At 38.4% G+C, this 14911-nt stretch overlaps 1 protein-coding gene across 1 annotated transcript in view; it reads right to left on the reverse strand.

Annotated features, from left to right (window-relative positions):
• Positions 1 to 14911, reverse strand: part of LOC126082518 (contactin-associated protein-like 3) — a 314347-nt gene that overhangs the window by 69882 nt on the left and 229554 nt on the right. The gene's annotated exons all lie outside the window — the stretch shown is intronic.

Raw genomic sequence — 14911 nt, forward strand, 5'->3', positions numbered from 1 at the left:
TAAAACATCCAAAGTTATAAATAGAAGTTCTCGGCTCTTAAAAAAATGTTTATTTCCATTACTGTAAGAACAAGGCAGAACTTTTATTGTATATTTATCTTTTTAATAAACATATTCCTTAACTGATTGAGAATCTTTCTCTTTAACAACCAAATAAGTGCATGGAAGATACATTGGGGGAACAAGTAGCTTATGTGATCATGCAAAATAACAGAAAATAAGTATTTCTGACAAAAATTGATTGATACAGTGTCAGCAACTTATCTAGTGGTGAACACCCCAAAGAAACTAAAATACTTTAAGAATCTAATGTAACTATTCCTGGTAGTAACTATAGCTATATGGATCTCTGCTGGTGTGTTTCTGTAACTCTGATCACCTATATTTGACTGAAAGAAATTTTTAAAAATCAAGACACCCCATAATGTTTACAACACAAGATAAACATCTCGACTTCTCTGAACACCGTGACAGTACGGATGCATGCACAGTATAGAAGGCCCATGACTCAGTCGGTAAAAAGCTGACTGGAAGCTGCCCTAACTGAACTGCATTTGTAACATTAAGTCACGTAACTCCTTCTGTAAAAATGTATTTTGTAAAATGGTCAGTCTACATACAAACTTGCCAAATTAGAGGGGCAGGAAACAGTCATGTGGAGTTTTTTTAGATTATTTTTAATAGCTAAATACATGAACGAGGTTGAAAGGCCAAAACAACATTACAAGGAAACCACTGAGAAGTCCCCCACCCACCCCTCTTCCTGCTGTAAGGGGTCTGTTCCCAGCCTGTGTTATACAAATGAGTCAACTTAGGTATCAGCCCCAAGTTGTTTACTTCTTCAAAGCGAGCTCAGTCCCATTAACCAAAAGATAAAAGTCCACCGGTGCCGAACTCAAATTTGTACATATTCAAGTGTTTAAAGAATGGCCCAGATGAGCAGAGTTTTACAGCTTCACATGCCCTGTGAAACTGTACCCAACATCTCTTTGTCCCAGGTAAGATCAAATCCTGTAGTTATAAGGCTGGTGAGGTGCTGCTGCCTTCGGAGCGCTCCACATTGCTATGGGAGGACCTCGCTTAGGACCAGGTAAGCCCTCCCCGCCTTTTCTAAGGTTTTCATGCCCTCTTCCCCTTTCGACTTGGCTACTAACCTAAAGTTTGGTGGTTCGAACCTGCCCAACAGTGCCTCAGAAGAGAGGTCTGGCAATCTGCTTCTGTAAAGATTATAGCCAAGAAAACCCTAAGGTGCAGTTCTTCTCTGTAACACATGGGGTCACGATGAATGGGAATAGGCTCAAAGGCAACAGGTTTTCCGCTTCCGGTGGCTCCCTGAGCCGCTTGGCTGTGGAAGACCTCCTGTTGTGGGGGACAGCTCCCTGCATTCAGCTGTCGATGCACTGGCCCCAATAAGCAGCTTGTTGTGCAACACCGCTTCTCGATGGGGTCGTATCTTTTCCTTGATCAGTCCTGAATTCCCTCAAACTTACTACAGCTTGTCTGACATACCCATAAGGCATCAAATACAACCAGAGATCCAGGAAAAGAACCACAAGAGCCATTGGAAATAACTCTGGTTCAAAGCCTAGAGAGCAACATCATAAAATATACAACCAGCTAGTAAGAACAAGAACAAACTGAGTCAGCATGGCTAAAGCAGTTTTATATTCAATTAGAAAAAAAGACTTCAAAGATCACCTCCCTCTCTCAGCTCATTAAAGGAGGCTGTGAGTGAATTCCATGGATTTTCTTCTTTAATCACATTTTTACTGAGCAGTTAAGATTTCAACATTTTCATGGAAAATTACTTAAATGAACCAGGCATTATTTTTTGCAACTACCTCCTCCAATTTGCCCTTAACCCCAGTGCCGTCGAGTCGATTCCGACTCATAGCAACCCTGTAGGACAGAGTAGAACTGCCCCACAGAGTTTCCAAGGAGCGTCTGGCGAATTCAAACTGCCAGCCCTTTGGTTAGCAGCCACCAATTTGCCCTTAGAGTTTCTTTGTTTCATTTGATATTAGAAACTCCAATCTGTCCTTAGAGTTTCTAATATCAAACGAAACAAAGACAAAAGGAATCCTGTGGAATACTGTATTCAACTTGAGAGTTCATCAATTATAAAGCCATTTTGTCATTTACTTTCATGGTTTATGGCATACAGAAAACGAATTGCCTGAATAGTTTATATTGATTGGTGGCCAGCATGATAGACTTGTGGTCTTGCACGGTTAGAATATAGTAATAGAATTTTTTTTCAAGTAAAGAGAAGGCAAAGGTTGAAAATAATCTCTAAAACTATTCTTCTGAAAAAAATAAAATAAATAACAACCCCAAACAGGAACACATTACGTTTCCCTAATATTCCACAATATATTATGTTCATAGATTTCAAAACTATTAGCTGGAAGGGACCTGTGAGATCGTGTAACCTTAGCTTTCATCAATGAGGACACCAACCAAGGAATTCAAGTGATTAGCAAAACGGAAAAGTATATCCTTGTTATTCACTACAGTATGGATCACAAATTAAATCTGAGGAAACTAATCTTAATAGTGGATACATTTTTAAATTTTTTGTACTATCCTTAAATTGGACCACATCAAAACCAGTTAGTTCCGACTCACTGGAGCCTGTTCGTCTGTATATAAGCAAGGAGACTACTGGGTGGATCCCAGTCCACCTTCTAACACTCAGGCAAATGAACACACAGCTATTTCATGATTTGGTTTGGTTAAGCAAAATATAAATAATAAAATTGACTCACCATATCATAGGACATCCCTACTCGATGTTTATATTGCCAAATTATATCTACTTTGCAATTTTCAACATTTCCTGCACTTTATAACATACCTCAGAACTATGCAAGGAATCTTTTATAAGAAAACAGGTGAATGGATGGACAAGGAACTTTTATTGTACATACTCAGGTAAACATAAATCCATGCGCATTTCTATTTCCCCAAGAAGAAATATGAAAAAGAACTCATCAAAGAAAATATGATGCTGTTGTAACTGGTGGATCCATCACTCATGATGTGTAAACTGATCTCCAGGAAAGTGAAGGCAAAATTCCTTTGCTCACAGATGCCTCAAATGAAGTGCAATTTGTGTCTAAGCACTATCTCTTTGGAGATGAAGCCAGCTACCTGCATTGCTTCTGACGGGAAAGAGAGGCACACGTTCTGAGAAGACAAGGAAGGCACTATGCATAGATGACTTACCTTGTCATGTTTTATCCCTGATAAAGAAGCGGTCAAGAAGACGAGCTTGCAATGACAAACAAGGACAGACTGATAAAACCATGAACAGCAGGGCCTCAACCCACAGGAAAACACCGTATGCTTCATTGTACCTCTGAGAACTGTACCTCCAGGACAGACTTTCAGAATTTTTTCCACTATGTTACTATTCAGAAACTATGAAACGCAGGTTAGGGTTAGCTATCGTCATTTATCCAGCCCACCCCTCTCACCATTGTTGTTGTTGTTGCTTATCCTCAAATGGGCTATGACTCATGGTGTGACCTTATGTGTATCAGAACGAAACACTGCCCGGTGCTGCACTGTCTTCATGATCATTGCTATCACTGAGGCCATTGTTTCGGCTATTGTGTCAACGCATCTCATTGAGGGTTTCCCTCAGTTTCACTGACCCTCTACCAAACATGATGTCCTTTCCTAGTGATAGGTATTTCCTGATGATGTGTCCAAAAGAAGTGAGCCAAAGTCTCGCCATCCTTGCTTCTAAGGAATATTCTGATTATATTTCTTCTGAGACTAATTTGTCTTATGAGATGGATATTTTGGCAGTTTTTTTATTCAGTATTGTTCACCAACACCACAATTCAAATGCATCAATTTTTCTGTCTTCCTCTTACCATACAAATGAGGAAATAGAGTTCTAGGAAAATTCACTTGCCCGAGTTCACACAACTAAATATATTTAGTGGGAAATTTCTAAACAATCCAATGTGAACCACTGGGCTTTCTGAATAGGTAAAGATTCTCAAAGACTGCTGGAGCTGTTAGGCTCCCAAAGGGCCAATCCAAGCCCTCTCCTACACTTTAAGTGAAAAGGCTCCAGGAGGAAAGAGAACCAAATCATGGGAATTTATGTGCACACACAAGGGCTGGTAACGTAAATATCCAACGGGCATGAGAGAGTCAGAAGAGACTGGTCAATCCTTACCTATCCGTGATCCAGATCTGAGGCACTGGGCTCTGCCTGTGTCCTCTGTTTATGTGTTTGTATTTAATGAGGGGGAAGGATGACAGCTCCAACTAGACTGCCTCCTGGCCCCAGCTCTGACCTCAAGCTCCTGGGAGAAGCCTAGAGTTAACACTCCATGGCACCACACCTATGAGTCCCTGCTGATCAATAGTTCTAAGAGGGTTCTCACCAGAGCTGCTCTTCCTGCCACATATCAGAGCTTTGGAACAGTTTTCATGATTTACTGTAATATTTTCAACTTACAAAAATGCTACAAGTTACAATGAGACATCCCCATCGCTCAATAGTATGCAACACTGAGTCTGCCTTGCACAGCTATTTCACAAGCTTTCTGTCCTACGTAGGCTTCCTCCCATATGAATTTAAAGGATAATCTTTTCACTTGATATGCCAAGTTTGAATATGCTTTGGTGTCTCTGCTTATTTGTAAGTGTGGGTATCTGCTATTTAACATGGAAGGACTCTTAGTGGATGTGTGGATTAAATTATGTTCCCCCCCAAAATTATATATATTGAAGTCCTGGCCCCTGTATCTGTGTATGTACTCCTGTTTGGAAATAAGATTTTCTTTTGTTATATTAATGAAGTCGTAACAGGGAAGGGTAGGTCCTAAATCTAATCACTTCTGAGTTATAAAAAAAAGCAGAATAGACACAGGCACACACAGAGCGGAAATACAGACCAATGTCAGGAGTGTCTAAACGCAAGGAACGCCAAGGATTGTCAAGGGACTCCCAGAGTTATAGACAAGGGAAACCCCTCCCCCAGCTTAGAGTTGATGCTCTGATTTAGGCTTCTAGCCTCCAAAATTGTGGAAAAATGAATTTCTGTTCTTTAAAGTCATCAACTTATGGTATTTATGTACCCTATTTATGTCTGGGTAACTAAGACAATGGACATGACTCATATGCTCTTGAGGTAACGCATTCATGTGCCTAGACCCATGTCTGGCACATCACAACTGCTCAAGTCACATGATAGGTTATTATTAGTGTTTCCCTTTGCAATTTCAGTCCACCACACAGCATGACAGCAAATGAATTACTATGCACACTATGAACACTAAAATGGAAGATATTAAGTTGCCAGACTGTAGTTCCTAAATCTGTCGCATATCAGAATTGCTAGGGAAGCTAACAGAAAATATGGACCCTCTCGGGGTGCTGCTGTAGCACCTGTTTGAAGAAAGCAGAGATTCCCTGAAAAGACAAGCATTTGGGAATTGGAAGATGCCTTAAGCTACTTTGGTACTGTGGACAGAGTTTATCGGTGACAGTGAAAACAAACAGGAGCCAGTTGGCTGGGTTAAATTAATTTGTAAACTCATATATTTCAAAATATATATTCTTTAAAATACCAATTGCCAAGGATGTTATGACCACCCTATGGAATTTAAGATCACCATTACACATGCTTTTATAACCAATAGATACACAATGTCTCTAGCTGGATGACTAAGCTTCACATACCCAAAACTGGAATCCTGATCTTCCTTGCAAATGTACTCCTTCCTTAAGTATTCTCCATCTTCATGGATAATATTTGCATCCATCCAGGGCTCAGATCAAAATCTTGGAGTCATTTTTGACTCCTTTCTTGCTCTCCACCCACAGCCAATCCACTAGTTCCAGCTCCAACATTTTCCGTCATCTCCTTTGCTAAAACACTGGTCTAAGCCACTACTGTCTAAATTACTACAGCTTTCTGGTCTCCCTGCTTCCAGGAGAGATATAGCATGAGCCATACTGCTAGTATAAATCCTGAATCTGCTACATTCTAGCTATGTGACTTGAAGTAAGCTCACCTTCTGGGCCCCTTCACTGAAGTTTCTCAACCAGATAACCTATGGCCTTAGGGCCTTTGCACTTGCTATTCACTCTACTTGAAACTCTTTCCCAGGTTTCCTTGTGGCTGGCTTCCCTTGCCTCTTTCATGTCTTTAGCTCAAACATAACCTTCAAACTGAGTCCTTTCCTGATCCTTCTATTTAAAATTATAACCTACCTTTCAAAAGTCTGTCCCCTTTCCCTGCCTTACATTGCTCCAAAGCCTCGGCCACCTTCCAACAAACTGTATATTTGGTAAATTGACATTGTCAATGGTCTGGTTCTCTACATAAAAGTGGCCACTTGACAAAGATATTTATGTGTCTCTCTGCTGTATGTATACTAGTGTTTGGCACATAGTTGTCCTAAGTAGACATCTGCTGAATGGATGTTGAATGTTGTTAGAAGCTTTCTTAAAACTCTTCAGTATTCTGCCTTTACTTGCAAGTTTCTTCTTGTCACTTGGAAGGAAATACTTTGCATCCTCCATGTTGCCTCTATGATGAGGAATACCTTTTAGTTTGCACCAAACTTAAACAAGAATTATTAAAGGGAGTACTTTGGTTAAAGAATAGATAACATCAGATGAAAGCCTGAATCTAGGATGCAAGACTGCATCAGCTAGATACCAACCTAGGTAATGAACCACAAGGATTAGTCAAAACTAAAAGATTTACAACAGAGAATCAGAGAGGTTAATCTATAAATGACAAGGACATCAGAATGGTAAAAGAGGGAATAAATGATGTTCAAATGGAGAGGAAGTCAAGGTGATACCAGGTAATAAAAGACTGATTCAAACGTAGGAAGATAAGAGTAAATGTCAAGGAAACCAAAAAGAAAGTTAACAAACCTACTCATCAAAATACAGAGAAAAACCTAAAGTCTCAGTAAACACAAAATCAACAAAACCAAAAGAAATGAAAACAAAATCCACAAACAAAATGAACTCAGCACAGGAGAGTAAAAGGAACAAAGAAAATGTCAGCACCACACACACACACACACACAAACCCTACAAAACGACAGCAATAAACTTATACCAATCAATAATTTCACTGAATGTAAATGGCCTAAATGCATCCATTAAGAGACAGAGAGTGACAGAATGGATTTAAAAAAAAGGATGCATCAATATGCTGTCTACAAGAGACACACCTTATAAACAAAGGCCTTAATTTATTAAAAATCAAAGGGCAGAAAGAAAATATATCAAGCAAACAGTTTCTAAAAAAGACTAGGAGTGGCAATGCTAATCTGAGATAAAAGAGATTTTGAAACAAAATCCACCATAAAAGACAAAGAAGGGCATTATCTAATGATGAAAGGGACAATCTGCCATGAAGACATAACCATTATAAATATCTATGCACCCAATGACAGGGCTCCAAAACACATAAAACAAATTCCAATACCACTAAAAAGAGAAACTGACAGTTCCACAGTAGTAGGAGACTTCAACATAACACTCTTGGTAAAGGACACAACATCTAGAAAGAAACTCAACAAAGATACAGAAAATCTAAAGGCCACAATCAGCCAACTTGACTTCACAGACATACATAGAACACTCCACCCATAACAGCAAAGTACACATTCTTTTCCAACTTACACGGGAATGTTTACCAAAATATATCACATCTTAGGCCACAAACCAACCTTCAGCAAAATCCAAAACATTGAGATAATACAAAGTATCTTCTCTGATCACAAAAACATCAAAGTAGAAATTAACAAGAGGAAGAGCAAGGAAAAACAATGGAAACTGAATACAACCCTGCTTAAAAACCACTGGGTTATAGAAGAAATCAGAGATGGAACAAAAAAATTCCTAGAATCAAGTGAGAATGAAAACATATCGTACCAAAACCTTTAGGACACAGCAAAGGCAGTCCTCAGAGGTCAATTTATAGCAAAAGATGCACACATCAAAAAAGAAAGGGACAAAATCAAAACATTAGTTACACAACTAGAACAAATAGAGAACAGCAAAAGAATCCCACAGCCATCAAAAGAAAGGAAACAATAAAGATCAGAGCAGAAAGAATCAACAAAACCAAAAGTTGGTTCTTTGAAAGGATCAACGAAACACTGGGCAAATAGACAAGAGAAAAACATGAGAGAATGGAAATAGACCAAAGAAGATGAAATGGGGGACATTACAACAGGCTCAAATGAAATAAAAAGGATCATAACACAGTAGTATGAAAAAATATACCCCAACAAATATAAAAGCCTAGAGGAAATGCACGTATTTCTAGAAACACTCTACCTATCCAAACTAACACAAACTGATGTTGAAAATCTGAACAGATGCATAATAAGAGAAGAGAATGAAAAGGTAATAATAAAAAAAAACTCTCAACAAAAAAAGTCCTGGTCCAGATGGCTTCACTGGAGAATTCTACCAAACATTCAGAGAAGAGCTTACACCAGTGCTACTCAAACTATTTCAGAACATAGAAAAAAAAGGGATACTTCTGAATTCATTCTATGGAGCCAGCATAAACCAGATACCAAAACCAGGCAAAGATATCACAAAAAAAGAAAATTACAGACCAATATCTTTCCTGAATATAGATGCAAAAATTCTCAACAAAATTCTAGACAATAGAATTCAACATTATATCAAAAAAAATAATACACCATGACCAAGTGGGATTCATACCAGGTAGGCAGGGATGGTTCAACATTAGAATATCAATGTAATCCACCACATAAAAAAAAAAGAATCATACGATCATCTCAATCGATGCAGAAAAGGCACTTGACAAATTCTAACAACCATTCCTGATAAAGGCTCTCAATAAAATAGGTATAGAAAACAAATTCCTCAATATAGTAAAGGGTATCTATACAAAACAAATAGCCAACATCATTCTTAATGAAGAGAGGCTGAAAATATTCCCCTTGAGAACAGGAACAAGACAAGGATTTCCTTTATCATCACTCCTATTTAACATTGTGCTGGAAGTCCTAGCTACAGCAATAAGGTAAGAAGAAACAAATAAAAGGCATCCAAATTGGTAATGAAGAAATTAAACTATCCCTATTTGTGGATGATATGATACTATACATAGAACACCCAAAAGGCTCCATGAGAAAACCACTGCAAATGACAGAAGGATTCAGCAGAGTACCAGGATTCAAGATAAGCATACAAAAATCAGTTGGATTCCTACACATCAATAAAGAGAACGATGAAAAGGAAATCAGGAAAACAATACCATTTATTACAGTCACCCCCCCCCCGCAAAAAAAACTTAGGAATAAATCTAACCAAGGGTATACAAGCTACAGTGAAAAAAAAAAAAAAGAGTGAAGGCACTGAAAACAACAAAGCTGCAGGAATTGACAGAATACCAAATGAGATGTTTCAACAAACGAATGCAACACTTTAAGTACTCACTAGTCTATGCCAAGAAATTTGGAAAACAGCTACCTGGCCAGCCAACTGAAAGAGATCCATATTTGTGCCCACTCCAAAGAAAGCTAACCCCAAATGTGGAAATAATCAAACAACTCATTAACATCACACACAAGTAAAATTTTCCCGAAGATAAGTCAAAAGCAGCTGCAGCAGCATATTGATAGGGAACTGCCAGAAATTCACCCTGGATTCTGAAGAGGATGTGGAATGAGGGATATCATTACTGATGTCAGATGGATCCTGGCTGAAAGCAGAGACTACCTGAAAGATGTTTACCTCTGTTTCATTGACTATGCAAAGGCATTCAGCTGTGTGGATCATAACAAATTGTGGATAACTGTGAAGAATGGGAATTCCAGAACACTTAACTGTACTCATGAGGAACCTGTCCATACATCAAGAGGCAGTTGTTCAAACAGAACAAGGGGATAATGTGTGGTTTAGAGTCAGGAAGGGTGTGTATCAGGGTTCTATCCTTTCACCATACCTACTCAGTCTGTATACTAAGCAATAATCTGAGAAGCTGTACTACATGAAGAACGAGGCTTCAGGATTGTAGGAAGACATATTAACAACCTGCGTTATGCAGATGACACAACCTTGCTTACTGAAAGTGAAGAGGACTTGAAGCACTTACTGACGAAGATCAAAGGCCACAGCCTTCAGTATGGATTACACCTCAGCATAAAGAGAACAAAAATTCTCTCAGTTGGACCAGTAAGCCACATCATGACAAATGGAGAAAAGATTGAAGTTGTCAAGTATTTCATTTTACTTGGGCCCACAATGAAAACCCATGGAAGCAGAAGTAAAGAAATCAAAAGAGGAGGTGGGGCCAAGATGGCAGAGTATTCAGACGTTTCCGGTGATCCCTCTTATAAAAAAGACCCCAAAAAACAAGAGAAACGATTATTTATATGACAAGCTAAGAGGCCTGAAAATCAAAGGTAAAGTTAGAAAATACACTGAGCAGCAGGGGGAGGGAGAGAGAGATGGCTCAGAAGCGGCGAGAAGTTGCTGGGCCTGAATCAGCGGGAACACTAAGGAACCATTCCCTGGAGTAACTGCAGTGGGGCTGGGGGTAGTGTTCCACATGCGCTGTCCTCAGGGAAAGACAGGAGTCGCACAGCCTACTCACACCTCCAAAACCAGAGAAGAACGGTGCTCTCAGCAAAAGCTAAGTACTTGCATTTATTTCACTGCACCCCCAGCCTCCAAGCCGGCTTCAGTGGCTGTTGATTTCCCTGGGCCTGATATAAGTTCTGTTGTGCATCCTGAGCCATTCTCCTAGACTCAGAGAAGGAATAAATTCACAACTGTGGGAAAACATATTCTGCCACCTCCACTAAGCTGGGAAGCTCAGGACAGAAGTGGCTTTGAATACTTTTCATCCCTGCATGGACCTGTGTGGGCCCATTTCAAGAAAATAGGCTCTTGTTGGCAGACTGTAACTGTTTCACCTGTGTGGTGTAGAGGTGGGTGTTTCATGTTTGACACCACATTGCCTATTAAACAGAGTCTGCACCTACCTACACCAGGGGCCTAAGGACTGGTGGCTCCACCCATGTCACCTAGCCATCCTCGACAGTGGTCCAAGGATAACTGGTACCTCTCAGTCCTTCCTCCCGAAAGCACTGGATGCCCATGGTCCTTCTGCAGAACCGACCCACCTGTGTGCTCTACAGAACAGGGACACACTTTCCTCACAGGCATTCAGGGGGCAGTTGTCAGTCCCCTGCCTTGTTCAGAGCATGACCCCCTGCTGCAATGAGATACTGATACCTACACCAACCACCCTGCCCCCCTAAGACTACAGGACACAGCCAGTACCACATGCTTGATGACCAACTACCTGGACACCTGAGCTGAATCCATACAAGAAAAGTGAATGGACTCCTAGGCTCAAATACCCGCTAACGTATCTAGCCATCTGGTGACAGGATGTCAGAGCTTCAAAGGTGAAAATAATCAAGCTAGCTCACTCAAGTAACCCATTTGGGCATATCAAAACAAAACAAAGCAAGAAGCTAGGATACAGTAAGCAAACATAAACTAATACAATAACTTACAGATGGCACGGAGACAACAGTCAATATTAAATCGCATAAAGAAGCAGACCATGATTGTTTCAACAAGCTCTGAAAACAAAGAATCCAGGGATCTTCAGGATGAAGGTACCTTCCTGGAATTGCCGGATGCACAGTATAAAAGAATAATACATAGAACTCTTTAAGACATCAGGAAGGAGATCTGGAAATACACAGAACAAGCCAATGACCACAGATAAAGCAGTTAAAGAAATTAAAAAGGTTATTCAAGAACATAATGAAAAATTTAATAAACTGCAAGAATCCATAGAGAGACAGCTTTCAGAAATTCAGAAGATTAACAATAAAATTACAGAATTACACAACTCAGTAGAAAGTCAGCGGAGCAGGACTGAGGAAATGGAAGTCAGAAATAGTGAGACTGAAGACAAAAAACCTGACAACAATATAGTCGAAGAAAAATCAAATAAAAGAATTAAAAAATGAAGAAACCCTAAGATTCGTGTGGGATTCTATCAAGAGAAATAACCTACGAGTGATTGGAGTAGCAGAACAGGGAGGGATAAAAGAAAATACAGAGAGAATTATTGAAGATATGTTGGCAGAAAACCTCTTGTATTCTGAAAGATGAGAAGATATCTATCCAAGAAGCTCATTGAACTCCACATAAGGTAGATCTTACCACATAAGGTAGATCTTAAAGTCACCAAGACATATTATAATCAAACTTGCCAAAACCTAAAACAAAGAGAGAATTTTAAGAGCAGCTAGGAATAAATGAAAATCACCTACAAAAGACAGTCAATAAGAATAAACTCTGACTACTTGACAGAAACTATGCGGGCAAGAAGGCAATGGGATGACTTACATAAAGCATTAAAGGAAAAAAATTGCCAGCCGAGAATCATATATCCAGCAAAACTGTCTCTCAAATATGAAGGTGAAATTAAGACATTTCCAGATAAAGGGAGGTTTAGGGAATTCATGAAAACCAAACCAAAACTACAAGAAATAATAAAGGAGTTTCCCTCATTAGAAAATCAATAGTATCAGATATCAACCCAAGACTAGAACACGGGAGAGAGCAACCAGATGTCAACCCAGAAAGAGAAACCACAAAATTAAATCAAGATAAAAAAACGCTCAAAACAGGGAAAATGTGATGTCATTATGTAAAGAAGACAACATTAAAACAATAGTGAGTAAGAAATGTAGTGATAGATCTTTCATTTAGAGAGGAAATCAAGGTGATATAAAGAAATAAAGATGTGGTTAAAACTTAGAAAAATATGGGTAAATATTAAGGTAACCACAAAGGACACTAACAATCCTACCCATCAAAATAAAATACAAGAGAAAAATAAAGACACAGCAAAAACAAAATCAACAACAGTGAATAAGAGGAAAAGACAATATATAAACTACTCAGCACATAAAATTAAGCAGGAAAAACATACTGTCAACAACACACAAAAAAGACATGTAAATGACAGCACTAAACTCAAAAAAAAAAAAACTCATAGCTCTCTATAATTACACGGAATGTAAATGGACTAAATACACCAAGAAAGAGACATAGAGTGGCAGAATGGATTAAAAAAAACATGATCGGTCTACATGCTGCCTACAAGAGACACATCTTAGACTTAAAGGCACAAAGAAACTAAAACAAAGGATGGAAAAAATTACATCAAGCAAAAACAATTAAAAAAAACAGCGGGAGTGGCAATGTTAATTTCCGACAAAATAAACTTTAAAGTTAAATCCACCACAAAAGATAATGAAGGACACTATATAATGATTACAGAGACAATATAATAGAAGGATATATCCATATTAAATATTTATGCACCCAATGGAAGAGCTTCAAGATACACAAAACAAACTCTAACAGCATTGAAAAGTGAGACAGACAGCTCCACAAAAATAGTAGGAGACTTAAAAACACCACTTTTGGTGAAGGACAGAACATCCAGAAAGAAGCTCAATAAAGACATGAAAGATCTAAATGTCACAATCAACCAACATGACCTCATAGACATACACAGAACACTCCACCCAACAGCAGCCAAGTATACTTTCCTTTCTGGCACACATAGAACATTCTCTTGAATAAACCACATATTAGGTCATAAAACATGCCTTAACAGAATCCAGAACACTGAAATATTACAAAATATCTTCTCTGATCATAAGGCCATTAAAGTAGAAATCAATAACAGAAAAAGCAGGGAAAAGAAATCAAACACTTGGGAACTGAACAATATCCTGCTCAAAAATGACTGGGTTATAGAAGACATTAAAGATGGAATAAAGAAATTCACAAAATCCAATGAGAATGAAAACAGTTCTTATCAGAACCTTTGGGACACAGCGGAAGCAGTGCTCAAAGGTTGATTTTTATCAATAAATGCATACATCCAAAAAGAAGGGCAAAAATCAAAGAATTATCCCTACGACTTGAACAAATAGAAAGAAAGCAACAAAACAAACCCTCAGGCACCAGAAGAAAGCAAATAATAAAAATTAGAGCAGAATTACATGAAGTAGAGAGCAGAAAAACAACTGAAAGACTTAACAAGACCAAAGCTGATTCTTTGAAAAATTAACAAAATTGATAAACCATTGGCCAAACTGACAAAAGAAAAACAGGAGAGGAAGCAAATATCCAGAAGAAGAAATGAGATGGGTGATACCACAACAAACTCAACTGAAATTAAAAGAATCATATAATATTACTATGAAAAATTATACTCTAACAAATTTGAAAACCTAAAAGAAATGGATGAATTTCTAGAAATACAGCACCTACCTAAACTAACACAGACAGAGATAGAACTAAATAAACCTATAACAAAAGAAGAAATTGAAAAGGTAATTTAAAACCCCCAAACAAAAAAAAAGCCCTGGCCTGGACGGCTTCACTGAAGAGTTCTACCAAACTCTCAGAGAAGTGTTAACACCACTACTACTAAAGGTATTTCAGAGCATAGAAAAGGACGGAATACTCCCAAACTCATTCTATGAAGCCAGCATATCCGTAATACCAAAACCAGGTAAAGACACCACAAAAAAAGAAAATTACAGACCTATACCCCACATGAACTTAGATGCAAAAATCCTCAACAAAATTCTAGCCAATAGAAATCAAGAATATATCAAAAAAAATAATTCGCCATGACCAAGTGGGATTCATACCAGGTATACAAGGATGGTTCAACATTAGAAAAACAATTAATGTAATCCATCATATAAATAAAACAAAAGACAAGAACCTCATGATCTTATCAATTGATGCATAAAAAGCATACCCATAACTCACACCATGCACAAGAACGAACTCAAAATGGATCAAAGACCTAAATATAAAA

Source organism: Elephas maximus, chromosome 9, assembly GCF_024166365.1.
Source record: "Elephas maximus indicus isolate mEleMax1 chromosome 9, mEleMax1 primary haplotype, whole genome shotgun sequence".
Classification (NCBI taxonomy): domain Eukaryota; kingdom Metazoa; phylum Chordata; class Mammalia; order Proboscidea; family Elephantidae; genus Elephas; species Elephas maximus.